General features: G+C 44.7%; 1 long non-coding RNA gene across 1 annotated transcript; it reads right to left on the bottom strand.

Annotated features, from left to right (window-relative positions):
- Positions 1-9,160: 9,160 nt before the first annotated feature.
- Positions 9,161-17,462, bottom strand: LOC135536951 (uncharacterized). The gene is made up of 4 exons (XR_010455097.1): positions 17,166-17,462; positions 16,412-16,511; positions 10,496-10,525; positions 9,161-10,351 (listed from the first exon to the last, which is right to left on the bottom strand). It is a non-coding gene; the product is annotated as an uncharacterized LOC135536951 (long non-coding RNA).
- Between the last annotated feature and the right edge of the window lie 2,567 nt (positions 17,463-20,029).

Raw genomic sequence — 20,029 nt, 5'->3', positions numbered from 1 at the left:
TCTAGCTGTAGCTAGCCATCCACTTTCCCAGACCAAAACAACTCCAGTCTCTTCTCTCTCTAGCTGTAGCTAGCCATCTACTTTCCCAGACCAAAACAACTCCAGTCTCTTCTCTCTCTAGCTGTAGCTAGCCATCTACTTTCCCAAACCAAAACAACTCCAGTCTCTTCCCTCTCTAGCTGTAGCTAGCCATCTACTTTCCCAGACCAAAACTTCCACTCTGTTCTCTCTCTAGCTGTAGCTAGCCATCCACTTTCCCAGACCAAAACAACTCCAGTCTCTTCTCTCTTGCTGTAGCTAGCCATCTACTTTCCCAGACCAAAACAACTCCAGTCTCTTTCTCTCTAGCTGTAGCTAGCCATCCAGTCTTACATGAAGTGGTGACATGGCTTTGCTAGCCTGCAGTACATTCTCCTAGTACTACTAGGACTATTTCTACTGCATGCAAGCTGAGTGTGTCACGCACCCCTTTCCCCCTACCCGCCTCTGTTACACAACTCAACATTCCACCGTATGTGTGTGTGTGTGAGTGTGTGTTACGTGCAGAGCTGACCTCATTTTCAATCTGCTCTACTCTGCTGTGCCCGACACACCAGCCACGTCCTCCAGTAGAAGCCAGGGGCCCTCCCACCCTAACCTCCAGCGTCCTCCAGTAGAAGTCAGGGGGCCCTCCCACCATACCCTCCAGAGCCACAGAGGAATTACCACAGCCCCCCATCCCCTCCCCGAGCCTGCCTGACTTCTAGGAATGGAGTCGAGTCGGCCCAGCCTCGCTCGCTTTCTGTTCCTCACTTGTTTGTGCTTCTGTACTCAGGGGCGCAGCTTTGGTTTTAGAAGTGGGGGACATAATTTTTTTTTTTTTGATCTAGTCGGATAAACACTCCAAACAGCCTATCCGTCTGCTCGGAGGCGTCCACATGGTCCTAAAGCACACCGTTGCCTCGGTTTGTATCACATTCCAATGATAAAATCAGGGGGGAACAAAAATGCAATTTCAAAAAATGGTGAGTGAAAATTGCGCCCCTGGTTGTCCTGTCATATTTCACAACTCAAAGAACAGCCTTTATAGAAACAACATGCTATTCTCTCTCTCTCTCTCTCTCTCTCTCTCTCTCTCTCTCTCTCTCTCTCTCTCTCTCTCTCTCCTCTCTCTCTCTCTCTCTCTCTCTCTCTCTCTCTCTCTCTCTCTCTCTCTCTCTCTCTCTCTCTCTCTCTCTCTCTCTCTCTCTCTCTCTCTCTCTCTCTCTCTCTCTCTCTCTCTCTCTCTTCTCTCTCTCTCTCTCTCTCTCTCCTCTCTCTCTCTCCTCTCTCTCTCTCTCTCTCACGGCCACACAGCTCCATAGTCCACTCCAGGCACAGTGTGTGTTCATGACTTGTTAAAATCTATTTTTTTTACGAGGGGCATCAGCTACTTTGCTTCAGTTGAAACTGATTTAGTGACAGAGGGAACTGAGCCCGGACCGACGACCTGGAGGCTTCAACACCTGAGATGTGACTACCTTCTCATTGAGATGTGGGTATAGGAGGGGTACACCTACATAGGCATGAAGTGTGCATAACATAGACTACGTGAGCCTACACACATACTGTGAGACGGACACACACCACACATGGACATGAGCAAACACACACTAAAGCAGACATGTACCACGTACACAACAAGCATGCTGACACATGCTGTGTTGTATTGTATTGCATTGTATTGAATTGTATTGTATTGTAATGTGTTGTATTATATTGAATTGTATTGTAATGTATTGCATTGAATTGTATTGTATTGCATTGAATTGTACTGTATTGTATTGTAATGTGTTGTATTGTAATGTATTGTATTGAATTATATTGTAATGTATTATATTGAATTGTATTGTAATGTATTGCATTGAATTGTATTGTATTGCATTGAATTGTACTGTATTGTATTGTAATGTGTTGTATTGTAATGTATTGTATTGAATTATATTGTAATGTATTATATTGAATTGTATTGTAATGTATTATATTGAATTGTATTGTACTGTATTGCATTGAATTGTACTGTATTGTAGATGATTGAAGGTGTCCAGCTTACTGGGATGCATGTGAACCTTCACACCTACTGTACATTTACATGCACACCTATGATTAAGTCAACACACACATGCGCACACACACACACACACACACACATTATGACAGTACAGTCCAGTAGACTGAGAGACTGACACGTGGCGTCTTCCGCCCCCATTATCCCCAATGAGTCACTGATCACTATTTAATTATGTGGAATGTTACAGAACGACTTGGCAGCACGGCATGACCAAGAGCCATAAAGGTCAGAACCATAAAGGTCACATGTCCTCAACACAGAACATGCCTATCTACCTACCCAGGATTAATAAGTTATGAGAGAGCGAGAAAGAGAAAGAGAAAGAGAGACATGGCTGGCAATAACAGAAGCACTGAAGATAACAATTATGTCCCGTCATCAGTTCAATGTGGTGTTTCTGTGTCTATGACCTTAGGTGTATAAGTACATGACCTTACAGTATATCATAGTTATAGTTAAAGACCCAACACAGACGTTTTTATATCAATATCAAATCTTTCTGGGAAACAATGAAGTACCTTTCTGCAATACATTTCAATTCAAATGGGAAAAATGTTTTTTTTTAGCAACAAAAATAATTCTCAAGCTAGAATTTAGTCCGAGTGGGGAGGGGAAAACTGACAACGAGCTGTTATTGGTGGAGAGGTTTGCCCAAGCAAACCTGCTGATTAGAAAAGCCTGTGTAGATTGTATTTTCACCCAGAAACTATCAAGAAATAAAATGTCTTAATACATTTACAGTGTGAGTTTCATCAGCTGTTGTACAATATGATATAAAACACCACAGGAAAAACTGAATTTTGACTGCACTGGGCCTTTAAAACCTCATCATGTCCAACATCACAGGCCTTCCATAGCCTGGGTCTTGTTCATTTGGGCATGCAACGGAAAACGTTTGCAAATTTCTTATTGGACAAGTCCTGGTAGTCCTTCCCTGTTTCAGTATGTTTTTGTCTGTTCGCTGCCTCATGACCACAACCCTGTTGTCTTTGTATCAGATGACTTCCTCTCACTCAGATGCGAGATCCATTTCAGACAGGGCAAGCCAGCCAGGGACTCTCTCTCATACAGTTTCCTGTCACAAAAGAGTCAGCCCCCCTAACCCAAATAAAAGGTAGGAGGGAAGAAGGGAGGAGAGAGGCATTTTGGCAGATAGAGAGAGAGAGAGTAAGGAGGGTCCACTGTGAGCAGGGGCTCTGTAGGTACCCTTCCCCATCTGCTTTCGTCCTCCTCTTTCCCTCAGCCTTCTGCTGACTCAGTAAGAGAGAGAGAGAGAGAGAGAGAGAGAAGGAGAGAGAGAAGGAGAGAGAGAAGGAGAGAGAGAAGGAGAGAGAGCAGGAGAGAGAGAAGGAGAGAGGGAAGGAGAGAGAGAAGGAGAGAGAGAGAAGGAGAGAGAGCAGGAGAGAGAGCAGGAGAGAGGGAAGGAGAGAGAGAATGAGAGAGAGAGAAGGAGAGAGAGAAGGAGAGAGGGAAGGAGAGAGAGAGAAGGAGAGAGAGAAGGAGAGAGAGCAAGAGAGAGGGAAGGAGAGAGAGAAGGAGAGAGAGCAGGGAGAGAGAGCAGGAGAGAGGGAAGAGAGAGAGAAGGAGAGAGAGAGAAGGAGAGAGAGAAGGAGAGAGGGAAGGAGAGAGAGAAGGAGAGAGAGAGGAGAGTGAGAAGGAGAGAGAGAGAAGGAGAGAGGAAGGAGAGATAGAAGGAGAGAGAGAAAGAGAGAGAAGAGGGAGAGGGAAGGAGAGAGAGAGAGAGAAGAAGGAGAGAGAGAAGAGAGAGAGAGAAGGAGAGAGAAGGAGAGGAAGAATGAGAGAGGGAAGGAGAGAGAGAAGGAGGGAGAGAAGGAGAGAGAGAAGGAGAGAGGGAAGGAGAGAGAGAAGGAGGGAGAGAAGGAGAGAGAGAGAAGGAGAGAGGGAAGGAGAGAGGGAAGGAGAGAGAAGGAGAGAGAGGAGAGAGAGAATGAGAGAGAGAGGGAGAGAGAAGAAGAGAAGGAGAGAGAAGGAGAGAGAGAAGGAGAGAGAGAAAGGAGAGAGGAGCAGAAGAGGGGAAGTAACAGGCCTGCCCCCCCTCCCCCATCCCTTCCTCCTCTCCCCCTAACATCCAGTCTGACATATCACACACTACAGAGTGTTGTTTCTTTCTACACTGGCTCCAGACCCAGCCAGGTCTGGCCTCTAGCTACAATAGGAGAACAGGTCCCAGGTCTGTTTGTATAGCCAACTCCTATGGTCGTTATCAAGCCCAACATATTATATTGCAGGAGTTGGCAATACAGCACAAACAGATCCGGGGCCAGGCTATAGAGGGGAAGTTCTGAATAAGACAAGTCAGGAGGACACTGTGATGATGAATGGAATCTGAGAGGAGATCAGACAGAGAGTAGTAAGGCCTATTAACATGCGCACGCACGCACGCACGCACACACACACACACACACACACACACACACACACACACACACACACACACACACACACACACACACACACACACACACACACACACACACACACACACACACACACACACACACACACACACACACACACACACACACACACACACACACACACACACACCTCCCTATGGTAATGACTGGTCTATTTATTTCCCTCCTGTCAGAACATTGCTCAGTATAGTTAGTTGTGATTTTCCAAAAACCTTGTTACTGGTAAACTGACCAGCTGAATCACAACACAGCAGAAAACATTGACTTAACTCAAAAGCAACATTGTTTTTCTCCATCTGTACATTACCGTCGGCCGTCTGGTATTTCCCCCCTGGCAACGAGAACACTTCAAAGAGGGCCACAATCAGAATCAGACTGCATGTTATCAATAATAATAATCATTCATTCACTCATCTATTTCTATGGCACTTTTCATGACAATGACACTTTTAAAATGCTTCATCACCAAACCATCAGCCAGTTGTTTCTCTGAACTGAGTAACAGGCCAGATTGGTTTGTATTTAACTTCTAACCGATGCCTAGTCATCATTTTCCGTCAATGACTCACTTTACGTGAAACAGATAAATGAAAGTGAGAGGGAGGGACACAAAACAACAGCTGACTGGCAGGTAGGTAGACTGTCTCTGTCTACATACTGTAAAATAGACCAGATGATCCTGTCTCAGTTGAGGAAGGGCAAACATACCACAGGACTCCTCCCAACGTGACGGGATATGAATCTGATCACGAGCAGAGAGCAGCCATGTCAGATGGGCTTTTCCAGTTAGCAGGTGTGTGTGTGTGTGTCTGTGTGTGTGTGTGTGTGTAAGCCTATGATGTGGGGATGAAGGAAAAACTGGTTTCCTGGACCTTGCCTAGAAAGGGAAACTACTGGTAGTCAGTCTGAACAGGGCAAAGAGAGAGAGAGGGGGGGTGGAGAGAGAGAGAGGAGGAGAGAGAAAGAGAGGGGTGGTAAAAGAGAGAGAGAGAGGGGGGTGGTAAAGAGAGAGAGAGAGAGAGAGAGAGAGAAGGGGGGGTGGTAAAGAGAGGGAGAGGGGGGGTGGTCAGAAATGGGAAGGAAGCCGATGGCAACAGAGGCCGAGAGGGGGTAAAGGGAGCAACCAACCAGAGAGAGCAGCGCTGCGGTTAGGAGAGTAGCACACTAGTGTCATGCTGGTTACCAGCAGAGCAGTGGCCAGGGGCGATGTGAGAAGATTATGGAAACAGCAGTGTCAGCCTGGAGGCTTTTACCTACCTACCCATCTCTATCTACCTATCTACCTACTGTATCTACCTATCTACCTACTGTATCTACTGTATCTACCTATCTATCCTCACAGACAGATAGCGTCTGAAATGGCACATTATCCCCTATATAGAGTACTTGTTTTGACCAGAGCCCGATATGGCAGGTTTCAGGGCAGGGACGGGTTGTTGTGTGTCTGAGTGAGACTGTTCTGCTGTCACCCAGCCAACAGTGTCCTGGTAACAGCACAGACTGCATGGGCATCCCTGTCACAGAGCCAGGGCACACACACACACACACACACACACACACACACACACACACACACACACACACACACACACACACACACACACACACACACACACACACACACACACACACACACACACACACACACACACACACACACACACACACACACACACACACACACACACACACACACACACACACACACACACACACACACACACACACACACACACACACACACACACACACACACACAGAAGGAGTAGGGCAATGAAGAACAGCTTGTACCAACCAGGAGTACAGGACAGACCAAAACATAAAATAGTGTCTAAGGCTCTGTCCAAAATGGTAACTTATTCCCTTTATCATACTGCACTACTTTTGGCCACACCCTATTCCCTATATAGTGCACTCATTTTGGCCCATAGGCAATAGGGTGCCATTACAGCCTCGCCCTAAGGGCGTGAGGGAGTGCGCACGGAGCTATGTGGATACCGATACAGGGATTGTCTCAGATTAAGTCCCAGTCATACTGTCATTAAACGGGTTGGACCAGGATGACAGCTGAGAGGCTGAGCACTATAGGGCTCCTTCCATCGTGGGTCGACAGGGATCAGCCTCCCAGAGAGATCCACCAACACAGAGAATAATTGAAAAGGTTCAGGATTAATCAAGCATTCGCTAAATTCCTTTGGCTATGGACTGGAATAAAAGTTTTTGTAGTTTTTTGCAAAACCCTCAAATAGGGTATCACCGTAACATCAACAAAGATACAGGAAATAGAGACACGACAATGCCTTGAGCCAACCAGCCCACAGTTTCACTACAATAATGGGCTATTGCAGCAGGGAGTTGGAAACTGAACCACCTCCACATTTGAACACCTATGCGTTCCCATAATGTAATTTGAGGACACAAGTCTGGACAGGGTTTGGGGATCCACGGCGCATTATGTTCTCGACGCGTCACAAACCCTCACACACACAACATCTCCCTCTCCCTGAAAGCCTGTCATTACAGACACACACAGGCCTCTTTTTCTCCCTGACATGGGAACAGGAAGACAAGGGAATCTAAAATGAAGGAGGAAAAAAGGAGATTGTTTTTGAAAGGAAATGAGGTTGAGTGAGCCAGAGTTGAGGCTTTGGGACGGCGACAGACGACATTTCAACGTTGTCTCGCGCTGTCCCCGAGGCCTTCCCTGTGGGACACGGTGCCACAGCGCCGCCACAGCGTTGCAGGACGGTAGTTAGTCAACAGCGGTCAGCGACCCGCTACGAAAGAAAACAGCGCCGCCCCTTTATGATCTCGAGTTCACTTCTTCTTCTCTATGGCAACTGTCTCGTTGTGACAAGTGGGGTCGAAAGGCACGGCAACTTTTAGTTGGCATTTTAATTATATAAAGAGTGCTGTAGTTCTCCTTTATGTTTTTAAGCCCAATGAACCCCTTCACCCAAGAGGACCTTCTATCTCCAGACACCTGTCACTGTGAACCCCTGCACTGCTTCCCTTCCTTACCGTTTCTACAACTAAACCATGTTGGCAGTCTGCTATACAGGTTTTACAAACCCTCACTTAAAAGAAGACACCTGCAGTGTGCATTTCAAGTGGAAGTACCTAAATGACCATTCTTTAACCACTCAACCTCCTGTTCTAATCTATTGCATCAGTGACATTGAAGGTTACATTCATAAACCTGGAAGTTCGTCACTTCAGCTAAACAAAAAAAAGACAACTTTTCAGAAACTCGTGGCCACATTTGATCGTAAGGGAAATGAGTACAGTGATTATGGAAGAGCTTACCAGCACTCACACATTTCAGCATGTGAAACTGACTGCAGCTATCATTTCAGTGTGTGAAACTGGCTGCAACTATCATTTCAGCACGTGAAACTGACCGCAACTATGATTTCAGCATGTGAAACTGGCTGCAACTATTTTAGTAACCCAACCCCACTGGATAAAACCATGCAGTAATATCTCAACAACAAGAGACCTATACTCAGGTTCAGCTCTCTCTCTCTCTCTCTCTCTCTCTCTCTCTCTGTCTCAGAGAGAGGAATATGTCTTTACATGTTTTTCACTGAGCTGTCGGCAGAGGTCAATTATTACTCGCTCACATTAGTCATGTGACCGGCAAACCCCGAGCTGGCTCTCAGCAGTCAGCACGAGTGACAGCTCACACACACACAAACACTCCACCTCTCGCACGCATACTCTAACAGGGCACAGTCAGTCTGTTTTCTATTGGTCCTATCCTAAGCCCAGGCAGCAGTCAGTCAGTCTGTTTTCTATTGGTCCTATCCTAAGCCCAGGCAGCAGTCAGTCTGTTTTCTATTGGTCCTATCCTAAGCCCAGGCAGCAGTCAGTCAGTCTGTTTTCTATTGGTCCTATCCTAAGCCCAGGCAGCAGTCAGTCAGTCTGTTTTCTATTGGTCCTATCCTAAGCCCAGGCAGCAGTCAGTCAGTCTGTTTTCTATTGGTCCTATCCTAAGCCAGTCAGGCAGCTAAGTCAGTCAGTCTGTTTTCTATTGGTCCTATCCTAAGCCCAGGCAGCAGTCAGTCAGTCTGTTTTCTATTGGTCCTATCCTAAGCCCAGGCAGCAGTCAGTCAGTCTGTTTTCTATTGGTCCTATCCTAAGCCCAGGCAGCAGTCAGTCAGTCTGTTTTCTATTGGTCCTATCCTAAGCCCAGGCAGCAGTCAGTCAGTCTGTTTTCTATTGGTCCTATCCTAAGCCCAGGCAGCAGTCAGTCAGTCTGTTTTCTATTGGTCCTATCCTAAGCCCAGGCAGCAGTCAGTCAGTCTGTTTTCTATTGGTCCTATCCTAAGCCCAAGCAGTCAGTCAGTCTGTTTTCTATTGGTCCTATCCTAAGCCCAGGCAAAGTCAGTCATTGGTCCTATCCTAAGCCCAGGCAGCAGTTAGTCAGTCTGTTTTCTATTGGTCCTATCCTAAGCCCAGGCAGCAGTTAGTCAGTCTGTTTTCTATTGGTCCTATAAGCCCACAGTCAGTCAGTCTGTTTTCTATTGGTCCTATCCTAAGCCCAGGCAGCAGTTTGGTTATCCTAAGCCCAGGCAGCAGTTAGTCATCTATTGGTCCTATCTAAGCCCTCAAACATCCCTATCCTAAGCCCAGGCAGCAGTCAGTCAGTCTGTTTTCTATTGGTCCTATCCTAAGCCCAGGCAGCAGTTAGTCAGTCTGTTTTCTATATAGAACAGAAGAAACACCACACTACTAAATCAGCTGAGTCGGAGAAGACAAAATAAAACTACACACAGAGGTCCAAAAACACACTATACTTTTTTCTTTCATCTACTCTTCATCTACTCTCCTCAAACATCCCTCTACATCCCTCTACAGTGTGTTTGTGTGTGTGTGTGTGTGTGTGTGTGTGTTTGTGTGTGTGTGTGAAAGAGAGAGAGAGAGAGAGCGAGAGAGAGCGAGAGAGAGAGAGAGAGAGAGAGAGAGAGAGAGAGGTAGATAGAAAGGTGCAATGCATTCTGGGACGTGAGTGGGCGACTCAACAGGCCTAGCTGAGAGACATGGCAGGCGAGGCCTACTTCCCCTCCTTTCACCACCCGCCACTGGATTATCACATTAATGGCAGGATTCCCCTGCCATACATGGTAACAAGTTTCTCCCTATGAACAGACACGGAGGCACAAGACAAATCTAACACAAAGGTTGAGGTTGCCTTAGAAATCCGATTATTATCTGTCTGCCCAAGGCTCCTCATCTTTGATGCGCTTTCATCTTTTATCCGAGGTGGTGGGGCGAGAGAGGTGAAGGGAGGGGACTGCGCAAACAAGTGGCCGGACATTTTCATATTTTCAGTCTACTATGTGCTTTTTAAACTTCAGCTCCACAAGAATACATCTGACATTTACCGACAGTCCTCACCCCATCACCTCTTGTTTATTAGGGAACAGGGAGTCCTTCCAAGCAAACCATGGGACTGTCTGCACGAGAGACATACAGCTTATCCAGGGAAATGAACAAGAGAGACAGAGGGGGAGGAAGGAGGGTGGGGAAGGTTGAAGCCTGCTCTCAGATCTGTTTGTTTTGTATAGCAGAGTCTAAATGACCTATAGGACTTGGCTATAAACTGATCTGGGATCAGGCTAGCACCAAGTCAAATAGACCTATAGGAATTGGCTATTAACTGAAGAGGACTGGCCACGCCTCAGAGCCTGGTTCCTCTCTAGGTTTCTTCCTAGGTTCCTTACTTTCTAGAGAGTTTTTCCTAGCCACCATGCTTCTACATCTCCATTGCTTGCTGTTTTCAGGATTTTGGCTGGGTTTCTGTATAAGCACTTTGTGTCATCTGCGGATGTAAAAAGGGCTTTATAAATAAATGTGATTGATTGATCTGGGATCAGGCTAGCACTGAGTCAAATAGACCTATAGGAATTGGCTATGAACTGATCTGGGACCAGGCTATATAGCACAGTGTTGTCTGACATCTTACCTGTGTTTCTCCAGCTCGTTGTGTGACGATCTGAAAGGGCAAATAAACAGAGACATGGATGAGTGCCTTAGGAAGTAACACTGTAGTAACACTGTAGTAACACTCTGTAGTTACTCTGTAGTAACACTGTAGTAACCCTCTGTAGTAACACTGTAGTAACACTCTGTAGTAACACTGTAGTAACACTCTGTAGTTACTCTGTAGTTACTCTGTAGTAACACTGTAGTTACACTCTGTAGTAACACTGTAGTTACACTCTGTAGTAACACTCTGTAGTAACACTCTGTAGTAACACTCTGTAGTAACACTCTGTAGTAACACTGTAGTAACACTCTGTAGTTACTCTGTAGTAACACTGTAGTTACACTCTGTAGTAACACTGTAGTTACTCTGTAGTTACACTCTGTAGTAACACTCTGTAGTAACACTCTGTAGTAACACTCTGTAGTAACACTCTGTAGTTAGTCTGTAGTTACTCTGTAGTAACACTCTGTAGTAACACTCTGTAGTAACACTCTGTAGTAACACTCTGTAGTAACACTCTGTAGTAACACTCTGTAGTTACTCTGTAGTAACACTCTGTAATTACTCTGTAGTTACTCTGTAGTAACACTCTGTAGTAACACTCTGGACACTGTCATTAATACACACCGTCTCATGACCAGGGTGCAGGATGGGAATGCGCACTTGGGTTGTGTTCATTTGGGAAAACGCTTGAAAACTTTTTTCAATGGGATATGAAAACGAGTGCTTCTGAGGGAGAGTTTTCCAGTTTCAGTATGTTTTCTTCCGTTTTGGTACATAATGAACATGACCCATGGTGAAGGTCAGGAGACAGACAGAGAGAGAACGTCTTGATATTAGGATGGACAGATGAAATGGAGACGTAAAGGGTAGAAGAAGTGTGTGACCTACATAACACGCGGTATAAAGAGGATGTTGGTCGGCCCAAGCCCTTTCCCAGTTGTCCTTCCTCTGCTGTTATATGGGTGGCTCTGCAGCTTTCAACACGTAGGATACGTTCCACTGTTACTTACATACTCTACTTCAATTGCAGGCCACACGCATTGCTTCATTCTAAGTAGCATGCTAGTGTGGATATTGCAACAGGGCCATAGAGTCCTTGATTGTCTAAAAGGTCTTATAAGCTAAACAATCTACAGACCCGTGGGAATTTCATGTTTATTTCTGCATGTTCATCTAGTATTTGTTGGAAATAACACGCAGCGTCTCTGCAGGCCTAATCAGGCTTGGAGAGATTCAAGAGGCTGATGCTTGGAAAATGTGTGTGTGTGTGAGAGAGAGAGAAAGAGAAAGAGAGAGAGGAGAGGGGAGAGAGGAGAGGGGAGAGGGGGAGGGGAGAGCGAGAGCGAGAGAGGGGAGAGGGGGAGAGGGGAGAGCGAGAGCGAGAGAGAGATTCCCTCTTTGTGGTCTGACTGCAACTCAGCTCCTCAAAGTGCTCTTAGACTAAACCGCCAGGCAGGGCCAGGAGGGCCAGGAGGGCCAGTCAGGTAAAAACAGCCGCTCACACAAACACCGCAAGGATGCAAAAATAGATGGCAGAGCTGTAGTACTCTTGTGTAACAAATGGTGAAACAAATTTCCCGGTATTAGATAAGGCATACAGCCATGCATTTATTTTACATAAGCTGGAAGGTTAACAACCTCTTGTCGCAGTGCATTCTGGGACAATGCAATGGAAATTCAGAAAGAAGGCTAAATACTAAGAAGAAGAAGAAGGCCTTCGCTCGCTCCCCTTTCCCCCACACCTCCATTTCTGTTTATCTATATATATATTTTTTTTTATTTTATTTTTTTGTACAAAGCTCTGCATTCGTCATCGTGTGGAAAACTAAATCCTCTTCCCTCGATGTGTGTGTGTATGAAATCTGTCAGAGAGCTCTCAACGGACACACACACACACACACACACACACACACACACACACACACACACACACACTAGACTGGACAGCAGTCAACAGTCCTACACTGTAAAGGGGTTACTGTAAATTTCACAGTAGCTTACAGGCAGCTCGGTGGCAACTTAAGTCAAATTCTGTCTTTCATATTACAGTGCACCTACAGTAATTTAAATGTGGTATCAAAGCAAGTACTATGTAATGACACACGCCTTAAAATATGTTAATGACCCAGAAACAACAACATCATACCATATATTTTTGGGCAGATGCACCGGATAGGTGCAGTGATATATGTTGTTTCACAGAGTCAGCCATAGTAGTACGGTGCACGTGGAGCAAATGAGGGTTAAGTGCCTTACTCAAGGGCACATCCACATATTTTCCCCTTTTCCGCTCGGATATTAAAACGACCTTGCTGTCACTGGCCCAATGCTCTAACCACTAGGCTACCTGCCACCCACGAGTGGTCAAAAGGTTTTACAGTGCCATTCCAAATACAGCAATTACTTCCCGCCCACAATATTTTCCCACAATGCACCATCACGTACAGTATGCTACAGTAAAATGTTAAAAAGTATTTTCCTGTTGATGATACCCCAAATTACCGTATAATTTACAGTTTTCCTTTTCCATTACAGTGTCGACACTGCAGCATACTATTTCAGGCCAGGGAGCTTGGAAGGCTACTAGGACGACCCGCCAATGGAAATGAATGAGAGCACTGGAGTTCATCTTTATAAACAAACCCCTTGGTTCTTGTCCCAATAATACCCTGAAACTACCATCTAGGATGCCAAGGAAATAACAAGCCAAGACACGAACACAAAGACCCCTGCCGTGGAGTCCTCCACTCTTCTCAGCCAATCCCTCTTAAGTGCCCTTGTACTGTCGACTTCAGCCGTGGTTCCCACAGATGTGCAGGGATGGGAGCGGGAAGATGACCTGAATCTGCGTAGGCCCCACTGCCCCACAGCGCACTGCATGAGACGATTGAGCTGATGCTAGCCTATCCTGTGTGCGCCGTCACCCATCGTCATAGTATCCAGGGTGGTGTTCACTAGGACACACAACCGAAAACGCTTGAAAAACATTTTTGCAATGAACAACTTGCCTTTTTGACTGGACAAGTCCAGGTAGTCTCTCCTGGTTTTAGTCAGTTTTCTTCCGTTTTGTGCCTAATGATGATACCCATCTGCACGTATGTCTGCTGCCCCTAGGCCTCTCACTGGCCATGCTCAGTGGAAGGGGGAGGGGCTCAGCCTACAGACACTGCTGACAAGCCCTTTTCACCATCCGACGCCAGGGGAGAGGAAATGCTTTATCTCCTGTATAAGGAAGTAGTCCTATTCAAATTTGAAACATGTGCAAATTGGGGACAGGCAAAGCACGAGGCGACACTCCATGGTTTCCTTAAGCGAGGCACGGGTGAAAGCGGCCCAAAGAGGCCCGGCAGGGAGGCACAGTCCAACACCATACTTGCCTCATACAACAACAACAAACACATGACTTTGAATGTCATATAAACTGTCAGTATAAGATTGACAAATCATCACTAGAGCCGGGACAGGTCTGGTGTGTAAATAAGGCCGACATCAGCCGCCATTTTGGGGATGGATGAAAACAGTCGCTTGGTTATAAGTGCATATTATATGAAGGCCTGGGATGTGCTCGTTTGGTAGCAATGCAGTGAAAACAAAATGAGGAGCTGTATGCATCCGTTTGTTGTTTTTGAGGACGCACATGTTCAAGGATGTAATCTTATAATTGTGTGCATGTACGCCCATGTGGCCGTTGCATTTAGTGTTTGTGTCCCGATTTAACCTCGGTCTTCAAAGTAAACAGGGAAACTCACCCGAACGTTCTCCTTTCTATGACACCGATTTGCCTCTGTCTCGTGTCGTGCAAAGGGCATAACATTGCACTGCAATTAATACATTCAATCTAAAAAGGTACGGAGGGCTGCTAAATAAAATGATGGAAAACCATGTTTCCATGTGTCAACTAACTTCCACTGATTTGAATGCAGAAATGGGGTTGTACTGACGACTAGCTGTAGTCTGCAGAGCAATGAACTGCTACCAGGAAGAACAGCTGTAGTCTGCAGAGCAATGAACTGGTACCAGAACGAATAGCTGTAGTCTGCAGAGCAATGAACTGGTACCAGAAAGAATAGCTGTAGTCTGCAGAGCAATGAACTGGTACCAGGAAGAATAGCTGTAGTCTGCAGAGCAATGAACTGCTACCAGGAAGAATAGCTGTAGTGTGCAGAGCAATGAACTGGTACCAGAAAGAATAGCTGTAGTCTGCAGAGCAATGAACTGGTACCAGGAAGAATAGCTGTAGTCTGCAGAGCAATGAACTGCTATCAGAAAGAACAGCTGTAGTCTACAGAGCAATGAACTGCTACCAGGAAGAATAGCTGTAGTGTGCAGAGCAATGAACTGGTACCAGAAAGAATAGCTGTAGTCTGCAGAGCGTTGAACTGGTACCAGAAAGAATAGCTGTAGTCTGCAGAGCAATGAACTGGTACCAGAAAGAATAGCTGTAGTGTGCAGAGCAATGAACTGCTACCAGAAAGAATAGCTGTAGTCTGCAGAGCAATGAACTGGTACCAGAAAGAATAGCTGTAGTGTGCAGAGCAATGAACTGGTACCAGAAAGAATAGCTGTAGTCTGCAGAGCATTGAACTGCTACCAGAAAGAATAGCTGTAGTCTGCAGAGCGTTGAACTGGTACCAGAAAGAATAGCTGTAGTCTGCAGAGCAATGAACTGCTACCAGAAAGAATAGCTGTAGTCTGCAGAGCAATGAACTGCTACCAGAAAGAATAGCTGTAGTGTGCAGAGCAATGAACTGGTACCAGAAAGAATAGCTGTAGTCTGCAGAGCAATGAACTGGTACCAGGAAGAATAGCTGTAGTGTGCAGAGCAATGAACTGGTACCAGAAAGAATAGCTGTAGTCTGCAGAGCGTTGAACTGCTACCAGAAAGAATAGCTGTAGTCTGCAGAGCAATAAACTGGTACCAGAAAGGGGAGAGAAACTCAGGCTGCAGCCAGACCAGCTGTAAACTGAGCCCTCCGCCCAGGCAGGGGCAGGGTCTGCTAAGGCTGTGTCTGTGGGGCAATGTGTTATGTGGACATCTGTGTGAGCTAAGTTGAGTTGGCCACCACACCCACCTGAGTGTGCCACATCCCCACTGTTTTGCTCCAAGAAAACACACTGTGACTGCACCACAAGACTTGACAATATAGGCCACTGACAGATCCTATATATCTCCCACAACATATGATTTATAAAATGAGCCTCTTTGGTGAGGGCGGGTCATATGACGTCTCATATGTTGATGGAGGAAATTAAAATAACTTGCTGAACTTACGAAGAAAAAATGAATTATCAAAGCGTGAGACTGCTTCTAAAAAAAAAGTTTTGAAGGCACTGCGCAGGACCTATCATATGATATGCTAACCAGCCAATAAAAAACTAGAATGGCCGGTAAATTTAGCGCAGTAACAACAACAAACATTTCTTAAAAGTGGTGTAATCTTTTTTTGCAATTGCCACATTGTTAAATGTTCCTGAAACACAGCCGCACAAAGCAGCCTCAGCACGACAGCAGAATCGATACATTTAACATAATTGTTCTGTTATCTATGTCAGAACGCCGTGTACTGTTACCGAGATGACGACGCGCGCTCGGTGTCATATGGGTCATGGGAGGGAGTGACATAACACAAGTTCCAAAACGTTGCAAATGCAGCAGAAGTGTGCATGTTCAAATCAATGCGTGAATGCATTGGGGGAAAGGGGTGAATGTCAGAATGAAGCATGGGTGTTGAAAAAGAAAGTGAGCTTCAAAAGTGATGCTGTACGCGTGGCAGTGTTTATACGACATCTAAACAGTGAAAATAAAAATGGCGTTTGTATGAATGACGAATAAACACAAACAGATCGATGGAAATATTGCTATATCGTTAGAAAAAGGTGTATATTTACCTATTGTTCTGAGTTTTTCTTGAAATTGGTGAAGCTTTCGTTTTCTTTCGGGAAAAGTCGCTATTGTACGGTAAAACAGACGCGTAACCATGTTCTGCTTCTATTGACAAAGTAAACAAAAACAACAGGGTTAATTTCTACACATGTAGGCTAATAAATTAAACGTAACAAGGGATATAAACTGGCGATCACATAATAGAACTGTCAATGCCATATATGACGTAGCCTAAGCCAAACATGTTATTTGATAAAAGTGGTTATGGTTACGTAGATAAACTCGTTGACAATGCTGGAGCAAAGCACAAGATTCAGGACAATCTAATATTGAGTTTATCTACATAACCATTTATAATAAACATGATATACATAATGTATCTTGATAAGAAACTGTATCTTGAACTTGTCCCTAACCAATTTTAAACAAGGCTATAGCCATCAGATAAAACAGGTTATAAGCATTGACTGATCATACTAATGCAAAACTACACATGCACATAGGTTATATCTCAAGACTTGTCCTAACGTGTTGACTAGTTTGTTAATATGCAAGTTATATCTAGGTCGGTCGGTCTGCAATAACATCACCGCACCAGCACAGTATGTTCATTGCTCATAAAGTGACATCATAGCTGCGCTATGGCAGTGCACGTCCACAACTTCACATAAGATAGAATAGAGACCGTTTTAATTTTCCTAACATTAAATACGGTCATTAACCCAGTCAAAGCCATCTGACATTCTGTCAGGGAAATACCTCTGTCTCTTCTTTCCAAGTATTCTGCAGCCTCCAGGAGAATTAAAAGAGAATTAAGTTCCATCTTGTTGACTTGTATAAAAATATAAAATAATATCTATATACACAAATGTACAGCTAATGTAAAAAAAAAAATATGAGACAAAAATGAAATAAAAACTAAAACTGTGTTAGGTCGATATGAACGTCTATGTTCAGTTCTGAGTCTTTGGGACTCCCAGCCAGATTCATATCAACTGCACCTAACTAAAAACCTGCGAAGTAAAGGACGGCTGTTCTGGCCAATTAGAAAATAATAACATCCACATAGGCGGGCCCTGAATACGTGCCTTGCCCAATAGGGAAGCTCAGTGACGGGTTTACCAGGAGCATGTTGATACATTGCGAATTGCCTTGTGATTGGCTTGACAGTGATAGTAACAAGGTAGAAGCTATACCCTAGCAACAACGCGTGTGACCCAGCCCCGTAATCGTTCATTGGTCTGATATCTAGATAACTGGCTGTTGATTGGCAGAGGGGTACTTTTGGGCGTGTCTTTTTCCTTCCTCTTGAACATTGAACTTGGCTGTTGTCTGGGTTGCCAGTGTGGTTTGCTCTTCGTCAAAAAGTCTATCTTGAATCGTGTAGGAAGTCACGTTGATGTTTGTTGAGCCAACTGCTTCAATTAGACAACTTATTTCAGAAAAGTTTCAGCTCCGGTGTAGAATAGAGGAATGTTGTCATGACATTGTCTAAAAAAATATGATACTTTCACTTTAATAAAATATGATACTTTCACTTTTAAAATGGTATACTTACACTTTAAAGTGTATTATCGTGCCAAAAATTCCAGCAGTTACATATGATTCAAATAAAAGAAAACATCTTGAAGGATTTTTAAAATAGCATTTGGCAACCACAGGATGCTGTTGGAGGAGAGAGAGAGAGAGAGAGAGGAGGGAGAGAGAGAGAGAGAGAGAGAGGAGAGAGAGAGGGAGAGAGAGAGAGAGGGACCAGAGAGAGAGAGACCAAGAGAGAGAGAGAGAGAGAGAGAGAGAGAGAGAGAGAGAGAGAGAGAGACAGAGAGAGAGCGAGAGAGAGAGAGAGAGAGAGAGAGAGAGAGAGAGAGAGAGAGAGAGAGCAAGAGAGAGAGAGAGAGAGAGAGAGAGAGGGAGAGAGAGAGAGAGAGAGGAGAGAGAGAGAGGGACCAAGAGAGAGAGAGAGAGAGAGCAGAGAGAGAGAGGGAGAGAGAGAGAGAGAGAGAGAGAGGAGAGAGAGAGAGAGAGAGAGAGAGAGAGAGAGAGGAGAGAGAGAGAGAGGGAGAGCGAGAGAGAGAGAGAGAGAGAGAGAGAGAGAGGGAGAGAGAGAGAGAGAGAGAGAGAGAGGGGGGAGAGAGAGTTTAGGATTATTATGAAATGCAAAGACTTGTGTATGTCATTATCTTTTTGAATGATACATGTTGATAAAATGAACCATTTTAGAATGAGATAGATGACCATTATTAAGAACAATGTATTGCAAAGCCTTCTTCAGGAGAGAGCCTGCATGCCACAGTGCCGCGGGTATTCACCAAGCTGTCTGCACATTTCCATGGCTAATTTTCCCAGTATTCTCTCAACTGCAGCATTTTATGGAAATAGCCCTCAATGTCAGTCAGTGAGTGTCAAAATGACTCTCCAGGTGACATTTCTCAGTGTTTGCCTTTAAGTGTCATGAAGGGTAGATCAACAGAAAATGTACGTTGGTGGTGGTTGTGTGGATATTGTAGAAGAAAGATATTGAACAAGAATTTGGGTAAATATAATTTGGCTAAATGTCATTATATAATTCTGTTGTGGACACAATATTTAATATTTTTTTATGGTAGTGCGCATTTTTCTCCAAAATGGTGCAAAGCAAGACATTAAAATAAAAATACACACAACAAGCCCATAGCTTCCTCTCCACATTGCCGTAGTCTGTTATGGTGATGAGGTCACACTCTCCGCAGGGTCACAGGGTGTGGGCCTAGCTGTGCTGCTGTCCCTCAAGGCAACAACACACTGCTATGCTGTTACCATCATAGAACCAGGCCATACTGTTAAACAAAGCTTACCTCACTGTTACTATAAACCTTTTACAGTAATTGGTTATAAAGTGATATTTATGATTATTACCAGGCTATATCACATACCAATCTCGTTATGTCAGTAAAACATTGCCCTGTGTGTTCTAATAGTAATCTTGTAAACTTTTATTCTGTTTTATTGTAATTGCACTTAATTATTTTACAGCTCACTAGCCTTATGATAGGCAATATGTCAGTCTGTCTTCAGATGACTGTAAAACATGGCCCAGTTGGCCTTGCCTGGTTAGACAAGACTGAATGCTCCACTCACTGGTGACAGGGTGGTTTTGGCTCAGGGTGGTTTTACCAGGCTTCAGCTGGCAACCAAAGTCAACCAACCTCACCCACACACTTACTATAAGACCACACAAAAGGAACACTCACCCGAGATAACGAAGTGGCAGAGACATTATTACGTGACAACATTATCAACGAGGATAAATGTAAAGTTAAGCAATCAGCGTTATAAACTTGATCTAAAAGCTCACCAAAATGCTCAGTCTTTAGGTGTAGCCGGGCGGTGTACTGAGGAAGAGAAAGTAATATAGGGTCTCAGGAAGATAGTGCCAAAAACCAAGATGATGACAGTTTTTGCCAGATGCTTGTAGTGGCCAAGAAAGCATTGGCTGTGTTTGAAACATCAGAGAAATGTCTGCATACACAATCACTCCATACGTAGGCTGACTCTCTCTGTGTACAGTTCATGTCAACAGACGGGAGAGACTGGACTGATGCAACATGTAGGGATCAACACAAACTAGTTTAGTGATCATTTTT

The sequence above is a fragment of the Oncorhynchus masou genome, unplaced genomic scaffold, assembly GCF_036934945.1.
Source record: "Oncorhynchus masou masou isolate Uvic2021 unplaced genomic scaffold, UVic_Omas_1.1 unplaced_scaffold_688, whole genome shotgun sequence".
NCBI lineage: Eukaryota > Metazoa > Chordata > Actinopteri > Salmoniformes > Salmonidae > Oncorhynchus > Oncorhynchus masou.
This window is presented reverse-complemented; position numbering and strand designations above follow the sequence as displayed.